Source organism: Myotis daubentonii, chromosome 7 (genome assembly GCF_963259705.1).
Source record: "Myotis daubentonii chromosome 7, mMyoDau2.1, whole genome shotgun sequence".
NCBI lineage: Eukaryota > Metazoa > Chordata > Mammalia > Chiroptera > Vespertilionidae > Myotis > Myotis daubentonii.
The window spans coordinates 15,382,006-15,394,281 of NC_081846.1; the positions used below are offsets into that span (position 1 = coordinate 15,382,006).

At 42.3% G+C, this 12,276-nt stretch overlaps 1 protein-coding gene across 32 annotated transcripts in view; it reads left to right on the plus strand.

Moving 5' to 3' along the window:
- Positions 1-2,439: 2,439 nt before the first annotated feature.
- MAP2 (microtubule associated protein 2) overlaps positions 2,440-12,276 on the plus strand; it is a 243,415-nt gene continuing 233,578 nt past the window's right edge. For all 32 annotated transcript variants that reach the window (XM_059702963.1, XM_059702962.1, XM_059702976.1 and 29 more), the window contains exon 1: positions 2,440-2,680. The gene's annotated coding sequence lies outside the window, so the exon portion shown is untranslated. The remainder of the gene's footprint in view (positions 2,681-12,276) is intronic.

Sequence of the window (12,276 nt, forward strand, 5' to 3'; positions counted from 1 at the left end):
TTACTAAAATAATAAGAAAAATTAATCACATTAGGAGATTTCAACACCCAGCCCTCAAAACAAGCTAACATAAAATCAGCAGGGCCCTAACCAGTTTGTCTCAGTGAACAGAGCATTGGCCCAGGGACTGAAGGTCCTGGGTTCAATTTCGGTGAAAGGCATGCACCTCGGTTACAGGCTCCATCCCCAGCTCTGGTCGTGGTGTGTGTGGCGGAGTGGGGGTGAGGGGGTTAACAGTTGATGTGTCTCTCTCATATCAATGTTTCTCTCTCTTTGTCTCTCCCCCTTCCTTCCACTCTCTTTAAAGTCAGTGGAAAAATATCCTTGGGATTAACAACAACAACAACAACAACAACAAATCAGTAGGAAAGAAACTTAAATTGCAAATTAAAAATTAATCTCTCTCTCTCTCTCTCTCACACACACACACACACACACACACACACATATATAATGACTTGAACAACTACAGATTGTACATCATTTTAAGTGCAAATGAGCTATTTGACAAAATTAACCATGTGTTGGGTTATAAAAGAGTGTAGTATTTGACTACAGTAGAGAATTTTTATTTTTTAAGCTAGAAATACCAAAATAATATTTTGGTTTACAACAGTGAGGATGGGCAGGATGGTCTCAATGCCTGAAGTTTATCTGCCTACTTTAAGCTCAGAGTTGATGGAGACCCAGGGAAATCTGCCTGAAGGAGCACTTTCCTTTTGGAATGCGGTTCTTGTGTCAAATAGCACAGAACTGATAGGAAATGAGAAACACTCAATAACTGACTATACAGGATTGAAGAGATCCTTTCAACGAATACCTGCAGCAGCATGCCAGGGTTTGAATGTCAACTGTTAGCACTACAGCAGGTTTCTTATTCCTTCCTTCCATCCCTATGCTATTAATCATTTCATAGTCTCCTAAAAACCCCTTTTTCTCAATCAGGCCATGTTCTGAGGCAGACCCCTAACTCCTCCCACGTCCCGGGAGCCCTGATACTTCCAACCTCACTGCCACTGTCACAGGGATTAGGATGCAGCTGGGTGGAGGGACACAGCATACACAGAGCATGGGTGTGACTTTGAATGCCAGGGTTTCAAATCTTAATCTGTTTCAGTTTCTAATTCCATCATTGGGTCTCTTCTTCCATCTGAAAATTGAGGGAATTGGACCAAATGCCTAAGAAGTTCAAAGGTTCTATGATTCCATGGCTGATTTCAGGGATAAAACCAAATGATAGCTCCTGTTTCATCAGCACTGTTTAAGCAACACAAGCCATACCTCCCCATCTTGGGTAACCATGAAAACACCTTGCCAGTACGCAACTTGAAGTAATTCTAAGTTGCACCTTACCCCTCTTCCTCTCTGCTCTCTGATCAGAACATTCCATGGTAAAGAATCATCTGTTTTCTTAGTCAGTTCACTTTCAAAGTATTTAAAGAGATGGCTTTCTTAAATGGTGACATTTCAAAGTCAACATTTTCTGTGCTCTCGATTCATTATACGTGTATCACTCTCCATATTCACAGACTCTCCTATTATCTAATTATATCATCATAGGAAACATGCCAGAGGGGCAGGGCTGACATTTTAAATCCTCATCTGACACATGCATACACCGAGATTTGGATTAAGTGAGCAGTCTCGGCATCATACATTTGGCTCTCTAGAATGCAATGTCTACGAAGGCAGGGATTTATTTATTTTTTTTGCGGGGGGTGGGGTGGGGGGAGGAGGGACTGCTTTATTTACAGATGTCGCCACAGTGTCTAGAACAAGGCCTGAAACAATAGGTCCTGATGAGCATTTGTTGAATGAATAAATGAATGAATGGTCTAATTAGTGAGGGAACTGGGTCTAGAATTCTCTCAGCTCGCAGCCTCTGGTCCTTCAGTGTTGGCAACAGGTATTCTCTTTTCTCCTGGGAAGGAGGCTAAAGGGGCGCTTCTCCCCCAATTTCCTTCTGTGGTTTCTGGGTGCGGCTGATGTTAGGATTGCGGAGGCAAGGCCAGTGAGTCTTCCCCGCAGAGGGGGGGCGACAGGAACCCAAGGGTCGAATGCTGACCTCCCCGGGCTCCTGGGTGAAGACGGCCCGCTGGGCGCCTTTGTACCCCGGGCGCCGGTCTCCCGGTTGGTGGCGGAGGAAGGGAAATGGGCTGGAAGGGCCCGCCACCCCGGGACCGCAGGTGGCCCCGGCTTGGCGGGCTGGGGGCTGCCCCCCTCCGGGTTCCCGCGGGGCAGCGGGCTGGCTGCGGCAGGAGGCGTGGCGGCCGCGCTCCCCCGCCCGGACACTGCGGCGGGGACCTCGCCAGCCCCGCCACCGCCTGGGACCAGCCGGCGGAGTGGGCGGGGCCAGAGGGGGCGGGGCGGGGCGGGCCAGAGGGGCGGGGCCAGAGGGGGCGGGGCGGGGCGGCCGGAGCCGGGGCGGGGCGGCGCTCACACTGGGCTGGACGCTCGGGCTGCGCGGGCTCTCGGCGGGGCCGCGGCGGCAGCAGCAGCATCCTCCTCCTCGTCCTCCTCTCTCTTTCTTTCCTTCCGCTCCTTTCTCCATCTTTCCCTTCTCCTCCTCCCCCGCCCCCCGCCCCGTCTCCCGCTCCGCTTCTTCTCCCGAGGGCGGTAGGTCTCCGGACCCGGAGCGGTGGCGGCGGCGACCGCGGGTGCATCCAGGGTCTGCGCCCAGGTAAGAGCCGCCGTCGCACCTCTGCTGCTACACGGGGCGCCTCTCCTGCCTGGTTCGCCGCGTACCGGGAGCCAGACACGGGTGGGGGTGTCAGGGGGGTCTGGTCCGCGGTGCCTGGGGGCGGGCACAGGTTGGCCGGGCTGCCTCCCACTGGCAGGAAGGGGCCCGTCCAGGTGCCACCTCGGGGCAGGGACCCGGGCGCTGCCGCCCGGACTCTGTAGATTCGTAGGCGGGGGTGCGACCAGGGTAGGTACCACTTCGCAAGGCCCGGACATTTACCTGGGGTTAGGATGCCTGTCTTGAGAGCTCATGTTACCTGAGGTGTAGAAAGACGAGGCGTGACTTATAAAAAGATAATGGGGGGGGGGGATTTGGAGGTAGGGGATGGCTTTGTGCATCTAGCTGCAGGGACTGCACACACGGGAATGCGTGAGTAGGCATCCTTGTCCATTTGAAATCATTTTCCCGGTTATTCTCCCAGAAACAGCTGGAAAGGAAGATCGATACATATTTATGATTTTTAGGAAAATAAAAAAATCAATGTCTGGTCGGATGGGAGGGCGGGACACGAAAAAATGAGTCTGGAGCTTGAGCATCCACAGTCTTCCCCTTTAAACCAGGGGGGTGGAAAGCGGCATTCCTGTACATCTTTTTCTCTTAAAAAAGGCCCCTTTTGGAGGCTGCAGTGCGCAGTGCCTTCCTTCCCCAACCTTGCCTTTTGTTGGAGGATGAACATTTAAAGAAAGAGTGTGTAAGAGGAGTGGGGAAGTGTGTGTTTGGGTGGGGACTGGGGGGGGGTGGCGAGGTGTAGGGTAGTAAAGCAGATGGGGTCTGGAAAAATATTCCTTGGAAATGAGAAATTGATGTTATACTGCCTGCGTTGGGGTTTGGGGGTTTTGTCAGAAAATAAAAAGCTTTCATCAGCAACAAACCGGTTTGTAACAATTGCTGTGTACTATCTGCTATAAATCCTTAGCATAATGCTGAGGACATAGGCCCTTTAAAACTGACTCCATGTGAAAGGTTTTTTGTTTAAATGCATATATATACACTCACGCGCACATGTGCGCTTGTGCACACCACACACATATACACATACACATATGTACCATTCTATATATATGATATTATAAAAGAGAGTGGATACGCAAAGCCCGAATCTTTTTAAATTCATCTTTCAGGGTTTGGGAATTATGGTGTAAATGAAATCTGCAGTGCAAAACAAAGGAGGATTGTTGATGGTATATAATTTTGATTTGAGCCAGAGGGATTGATGAATGTTGGTAAGGAACCAACTTCAATGGTAAAGGTATTATTTATTTAAAAATGGTCACTCTGGGAGAGGCAGTGACGACCAAGTGAAGTTGAGGTTTGCAGCCGCAGTGAGGCGATGGAGAACAAAGCCTTTTATGTGAGCCACATTATGCAAAACGTCCCAGGCTTGAGCTGCAGGTACTGACCCGGCATAAAGCATAGCTCTGTCACCCTGTCCTTTTACTGTGTGCAATTATACATTTTTTTTTGGCAATGAAAGAAGATTAAATAAATAAAAGCTATTCGGAATGCCCAAGAGGAATATTACCTTCTTTAACCAGAATGTGACACAAAACACCCTTTTCACTGGGCAAGAGACGTCTATGTATTTTGGTAGAAATCTTTATGGATTTGTGAATCATGGAACTCTCAATCACACCTCCCCCTTCACCCCTGAAAGTATCCTCCCACCAAGAAAAGACAACAAAGGCATTGTTTTTTCTTTCAATAAAGAATATTGTATGTGTGTGTGTATTTTAACATTGAGTTCCTGGTCACTTTATCTGATGATCATAGGTTTCCATCTGCATTCATGATTTGCATATTATCAGAGCTGTTGTGCCTTTAGGATCAGTGGTACATGGTTTACTTAATTTTAATTCATAGTATTTCACAGCTTGCTATATTATTTAATTTCTGAAAGTATATATTTTTTAAACCTCAAATAGAAAAATTGCTTAAATTAAACCTTGGAGATCTAAACAATTTAAAAATGGAGCCTCCTTTTAAAAAATAGTATTTTGGTTACATTCATTTTTTATTTTCTTTGTTTTTCTCCTTTTTTCATCCCCCTCCCCCCCTTCTTTTTGTCAAATAACCTGTTTCTTTCTGGCTGGCTGTGCTGCTCTAAGCTCCTAGTTATGTCTAGACTACCAAAAGCAGAGCCAGTGTTATCAGGGATTTCAGATTGAGGATTTGTTGTTCTTTCTCTGCAGCACCTCTTTCGGGATGGCTTGTTTATGGCACCTTTTCAGGGAGGAGGAGAGAGAATGTGCTGAGAGAGCATGACCCGGTGAAACTGGCACAGCCATTACCTCATCACAGTAGCTACTTCAGATTCGTTGAGCGAGCAGGCATCCTCTTGGTGGAAACCAAACAGCAGGAGCACACCCATCTCAAGGCAGAGGCCCTCCTCTTCCCCACGCAGCCTCTCGGAATGCTGCTCTCCTGAGGTTAAAGGGATATTTTCTTTTATATGTGTTTCTTTTCAGGGCTCTTGAACTTGGTCAAAAATATGCAGCCAGAAATGAAACTTGGCACAGACTCCTCTAAGCCTGAAGGAATAATTTCATTCCTTTACTGCTTTTGACTTAAATCAGTTTGCAAATTTTTAAACATCAGAAAGGAGAAGGAAGAAAAATACTTATTGGTATATTTTTGCAGACACACATAGTTTGTTTTGAATTTTACTAGCAACTAGATAACAGACAGGACTGCTATGCTTTTGCGAACTCTAGTTGCACAGTTGGACTTTGAAATTAAATAGTTATTAATTTGCTTAGACGTATTCATGAAAATATGTAATTATCCATGTGAGACAGACCATATGAAACCAACTTGGGGATTTTAGTATTTAAGTTGATTATTCTGATTAATGAATTCTTTTTTCAATAAGTTTTTTTAAATCGAGTTTAGAGAGAGCAAAAGGGAGGGTTGGAGGGGAGAGAGAGAGAGAGAGAGAAACATCAATGTGAGAGAACATTGATCAGATGTCTCCAATATGCAACCCAATGATGCTCAGCTAATGGAGCCATACCTGCCATTAGGGCATGATGAATGAATTCTTTTAATGCTTAATTTCCTTTCGACAGATTAAGATCAAGGGTCTCAAATAACAGATACTATAGATGATAACACTACCTCCAGGTCAATACTACTCTCCTAAATGTTAAAAGTGATTATTTGGGTAAGGCGTTAGTAAGTGAAGAAATCTGGTAATATTCTGAGATAGTCTTCTACTCTTTTATCTCTGAAATGTGAGTTGAAGATGCTATTACGCTCTTTGAGTCCTGATTGTCTCAGATATCTGTATTTTTTGCTACTTTAACTCTCTCAACCTGTGTGATCTTGCAAGTAAAATTAATTTTTCTAAGAGGCTTATTAACATAATAAAGCAAAATAAAAATAGGAACTTATGAATTTAAGGAATTTACTGATAAAGTTGGAAGAATTTGTTTCTTTTTAAAAATATGTTTTTATTGATTTTTAGAGAGAGGAAGAAATAGAGAGAGAGAGGGATAAGGTGAGGTAGAAAGAGGGAGGGAGAGAGACAGAAAGAGAGAGAGAGAGAGAGAGAGAGATACATCAATGGGCTGCCTCCTTGAACCCCAAACCCTGGCATGTGCCCTGACCAAGAATTGAACTGGTGACCTTTCAGTGTATGGGATCGTGTTCAATCAACTGAGCCACACTGGCCAGGGTGGGATTTGTTTCTTTCATAAGAAGAAACATCCAGTGGTAGCTGTTGTGTGACAGATGTGACACATAGTGCCAGGTACTGCCCCCAGACGTGGAGGCAATTATTTAGGGCCTCAAGGACAAGCTTTTAGGCATCAATTATATAAGTTATACATACCTTCTTTATATGTAATAAAGAAGGTATGTATAACTCTGACTCTTTTTGAATGTGTTTGTTTATATACACATCACTTACCATCTCTCAAATGCTTCAATCATTCAGGTGTTGAACATGTCATTAAATGCTGGACAGCACATGGAAATTCTAATTCAGAGTATCCTGAGAAACACCTTTTGATATTCTCAAAGAATTATCAGTCCCAGAAATTGATTCCAGGCACCAAAGCAGTTACATAACTACATAGAGGTGGTATACAAATGGCAAAAGTCAAGGGAGAGGGTCTGTGGGAAAGTTTGGATGACTGGGTGGGGCTAGAGGGAGATGATGAACTAATGCAAACTCTCAGCTAATAGTCGTCCACTTTGGATGGAGATGAATTTTGTCTAAGTGGGTGGTGAGGGAAGACATCTGTTTTGTTTTTCTACCTCAACACAATATTTTGTCCATATCCCTCTCTTGTTGTTACTTTGATCTAATGGTTGTTGGTATTTCCTTGTAAAATTTATTAAGGATACTTATTGGAAGCAATTCTGCAGTGAATTAAAAATTTTAAAACAATGTGGACACAATCAGTTGACTTTCGATGAAAAACACTTTGAATCTAATATTTGAACTTAATCTTTCCTGTTCAAGAGAGATAACCTTTCCTTTGAGTGGTAGTATTACAACTGATACTTTTTACATATTCATTTTAGTGAAATTCAGTGGAAATTTAGACAAAGAGCTCAGAATTTCCTCTTTCAGTCAGTTGTTAAGTTTATGTTATGGACTTTGGGGGTAAGTTTAAACCATTTGTTTCCATTAAAAGACACTAGAGGGGGGAAATGTCTATATGTATTTTTTGCCTTTTGTTAATACGCCTTTTTGAAAAAAACGATTTTACTTAAAAGGTTACACAGCTTGACTTATCTCTGCCCTCCCTTTCTTCCTTCTTCCCACTTACCCTTCTCTCTTCCTTCCTTTGCTCCTTTCTTTTAATTTGTTTTGGCAAAACCCCCCACTAATTATTAGAAAATGCAAATAGAGCCTGCTATTTTTACTTGAAATTTATTTTGTATTCTTTCTATACTTCTTGTTTAACATGCAGTTTTATGCTGCCTTCTTCTCAGGTCTCCATTATTCTTTTGGTCCTTTCTTTGATATTGGCCTTTATATCCTCTAGCCTTGGATACATATATTTTTTTGTATTTCCAGTCTTTGATCATGCTTCCTTTCTAAGTCAGGAAGAAAAGTTACTACCTTGTTTTTTTTTCCATTATTTGTACCCAAAGTTTAGGTCCTGGGTAAGGGGTGGAAGTGAGGAACCATTCATTCCATTTGATTCTGTTCCAATTCCGATTATATTCCTGTTCTCTGAGCTAAGGGTGAAGTGACTCACCTGTGACTTTCACATGAATATAAAAGAGGGAGAGACTCAGAATTCTAAAACCATCCCAACCTGCTACATGCCAGCTACACTACTGAACACGGTGAGGCTAAACCTGATCCAGGGAGGGCTGGCAGGCTCCTGCTCCAGGGCCATTCCTGTGGTTTGGATTTCTCAGGGCAGAGCTTTAAACTCTTTGAGGATGTGTGCCCAGACTCAAGGTACTTGGCAAGCAAAGGAGTTTTGTTTTTTTGAACGTGAACAATCCATACTGATGCCTCCAGATTAATTGAATCAGTGTTTAAACTTGGCTCTATGCACAAAGGGAATCCAACAAAAATAGCCAGGTTGAAACTTTTTTTCTAACTTATAGAACCATGCAATGTTCTCAAAAATAGATTTCCTTTTTATCCCCCAGCTTTCACATTTTTAGCTAAAAGGAACTGAGCTAGAAAAGCCGTGGGCCTCTGTGTCTGTGCCTGCTTCCTCTTACATTCCCACTCTTGTAAGTCTTCCTGTTTCTCTGCCTCCAATGCTCCATCCTTCTGGGTTTTACTTTTTTTTTCTTCTTCCAAGGAGACAGCAATTGAAATAAGAATTAGATGTTTCCGTGGTTACTGTGTTCTGCAGAGCTTTGCCTGCACCCGTGCTGCTTAGGCCTTGTAGAGTCTTAAGTTGACAAATATTTGAAAGGCATGAAGAGCATCTTGGAGGGAATAAATTAAGCAGAAACCATGCTTAACTATTTAAAGAGAAGCATCTTCCTAGTCAGTGAAAACTGAAACTATACCACTATCTAGGGCAGCGGTTCTCAACCTGTGGGTCGCGACCCCTTTGGCGCTCAAATGACCTTTCGCAGGGGTCGCCCAAGGCCATCCTGCATATCAGGAATTTACATTATGATTAATAACAGTAGCAACATTACAGTTATGAAATAGCAACAAAAATAATTTTATGGTTGGGTCACAACATGAGGAACTGTATTTAAAGGGCCAGAAGGTTGAGAACCACTGATCTAGGGAATGAAGGAACTCTACTGTTACTCTTCCTGTGAGAGGATGTTAGATATTATGTTCTGATGTCTATATTATGTTTTAAACATGTGATGAACATGCTTAATCACCCCTCAGAACTGGGGTACTGTTTTGTCACTGAGTGGATGTAACAGAATTTCTAAAATATTTACCATGCACATCTGTGAAAGAATGAGCTGTGCATGTTGTCTTACTGAAGTATCTTTGAGTCATAAATAAAGGCAAAAGGCCATCTTTTTTTAAAAAATATATTTTATTGATTTTTTACAGAGAGCAAGGGAGAGGGATAGAGAGTTAGAAACATCGATGCGAGAGAAACATCGACCAGCTGCCTCCTGCACACCCCCACCGGGTACATGCCCTTGACTGGAATCAAACCTGGAACCCTTCAGTCTGCAGGCCGACGCTCTATCCACTGAGCCAAACCGGTCAGGGCGGCAAAAGGCCATCTTAATCGCACACCAGAAGGCTACATTTATGAAAGCAGATCTTCCAAAATAAGATATTCTGTGCTCTTCTTCTCAGATGTGGTTGATTGAATTAGATGGTATAAAAAAAGTAAGTGATCTATAAAGAATTGAAATCTACCTTTTAGTAAATGATGTGCTTGGGAAGGAGTCACTCTGTCTTTCTTCCGCTTAAGTATCAGGCTAGTGAGCCCTCAGTATTTCTGATATCAGGCTCCATAAATCATCCCTTTATTCATTTATTTATTTTAAAACATAGTTATTGGACCCCTAGTAAACAGCAGAATCTTTTTTGCATGTGTAAGATATTGAGACAAACCATACACATTCCTGCCCTCATGGAGCTTATATTCTAGTAGCAGGAGACAAAAATTAACAAGGGAACCGGTAAATGAATGAACATTTCAGACAGGAAAACACTGTAAGGAATAGGACACAAAACCACACAGTAGAGCTTGTCTGGGATGGAATAGGCTGCCTCTGGAGACATGAGTAACCATAGGGGTAGGAAAAATCAGGGGAAGAGTTTTTAAGCCAGAGGGAAAAGTGAAAGCAATGGCCTTGAAGCAGGAAGAAGCCTGGCGCATTTGAGGAACAAATGCAAGACCAATGGCGCTGGAGCCTAATGAACATGGTAGAGGGTATGGCACAGGAGATCAGCGCAGAAGGCAGGTACCAGGTGACATCCGCCCTCGTCACCATGAGAAGAGGTTAGACTGTTATTTGACTTGCAGCGTATTCTAATTTTTCAAGTAGTAGAAGGAGAATTTTTTTTGAAAATCTCATAAAAGCTTTAAAAGATTAATTATATCTCCTAAATCCCTGTAGCTATATCTGTATCTTATTCACTAATGTGTTAAATCACAAGAGAGAAATGATTTAGAAAATCAGAAGTCAATGGTGGATATAAGATAAGACTTTTGTTATCCTGCTCTAGTATAATGCTCTAAACATAGACAACCTAAAGTGTGTCATTTTCTTTAGGAATTGGAGAATTACATGTGTAAGTAATTTTAACCCCTTGTAGCCTTTTTGTACCCCAAACTAAGCTTTTTTTTTTTTTTAAATCAAAACAGAAAAGTACAAATCCAAGTTTGAGAAAAGTACTCATAGGAATCATTCTAGTTTCAATATGAATGTGTTCTCCGGCCATTTCCCCACAACAGCTTTAGTTGTAAACAAGGCCAGGTGCTACACAACAACCAACATAGTACTGAAATTTATAAATACATTAAATAACAGAGTAGCACATATTTGTTTCTCTGCAGCAGTGACCTAAATCTCTTGATAATTCAGTAAGTGAGCCGATCCATTTTCATGATCATCTTGAAAGAATAGCATGTCCTCTAAGACTATACAAATTCAGTGGAGGGAGCTGTATCACCATGTGGAGAAGCTAAAGATTTCATGTGGGATTCAGGACATGGAGGGGGGTTGCATAAGTGGCTGGGTTTGGAAAAGCTGCCAGGTAGGACAATCAAAAGCAAGAGCACTGAGGTGACAATGAGCAAAACATACCAGATTGCTTGCCGTGGGTGATTTCTTTTGGAGAAAAGGGGGATGGGTGGATGGTCTTGTATGTCTAGAGGTCATTAAGCACTGGCTGGACTTAGTAGGAGTTGGTTTTATCATAAGTCCATTGCAGTCATTCCATTGACCTGGAGAGGGGCATGAGGAATGTGACAAATTTGTAAGACAGATTTGAGAGGACCTGGTGGCAGATCTAGAATTTCTACATATGGTGCGGCATAGAGACTAGCGGTCTTGTTCAGGAGCTATGGTTGCAGACATTTTCACGAACAACTGAGAAATATCAATACCAAAGAATGGAGGTGGGAGACATTGATAGAAATGGTGGAGTGAGGAATACCAATTCTTTGACATCTTCAGGAAGATAGACTTGAGAGAGCCAAGAGGTAGAAGCCATGTAAAACTATAGCCAGTCAGTAATATGAGTTCCTATTGGGGTTATGTCATGTTCATGCAAAATATGTATTTTTAAAAGGACAATGGGCTTTGGAAAACAAAGCAAAGAAATAATGATGAATTGCAATTCAACAACTTCTCTGACTTCCAAGCCATATTGGAAAAGCACCACATGATTTCACAGATTAATTTCATAAATAGTTATTGAAAATCAATGTATGTGTATGTCTAAGTAAACACAGATTTTCTTGCAAAAAATTACAAACACATTTTTGTTAGATATTGATTTGATTTTAAATGTTTACACTCTAAATATGTTTAATATCTTTATAATTAATATCGCATGGCAAGGGTTGGCAAGCTATGCTGTAAAGGGCCAGATAGAAATTTTTTTTAGGCTTTGTGGGCTATATTATATACAGTCTCTCCCGATGACTCCTCTCTGCTCTTGTAGGAAGAAAGAAGCAATAAACAATAAGTAAACACATGGGTATTGCAGTGTTCCAATGAAACTTTTTTTACAAAACCAGGTGACAGGCCCATTTGACCTAGGGACTAGTTTGCGAACACCTGGCATATATTGTCATAGTTGAACATGACTCTAGAAATGCCCTTGAAATGATCATAACCATACTTTGAAGGGGTCATAAGTACATGATGACCATGTAAGGAACTAGTTACCTATTTCCCTTTAAGAAGACCCATCTGGGGAACCTTTAGGTTCTCTCAAGTCAGAGCATACAAGACACTGGAGACCTTTCCTGAGCCACTGGCTTGATCTTATTGTGCAGGCACTGGTTTGTTTTTATTTTTACCGATTCGGTATGACTTGATCATGATTCTTAGACATAATCAAGGGGAGTATCCTGATAAATGGCAATGTTCTTCTTTAAAAGTTAAGAAACGTAGAG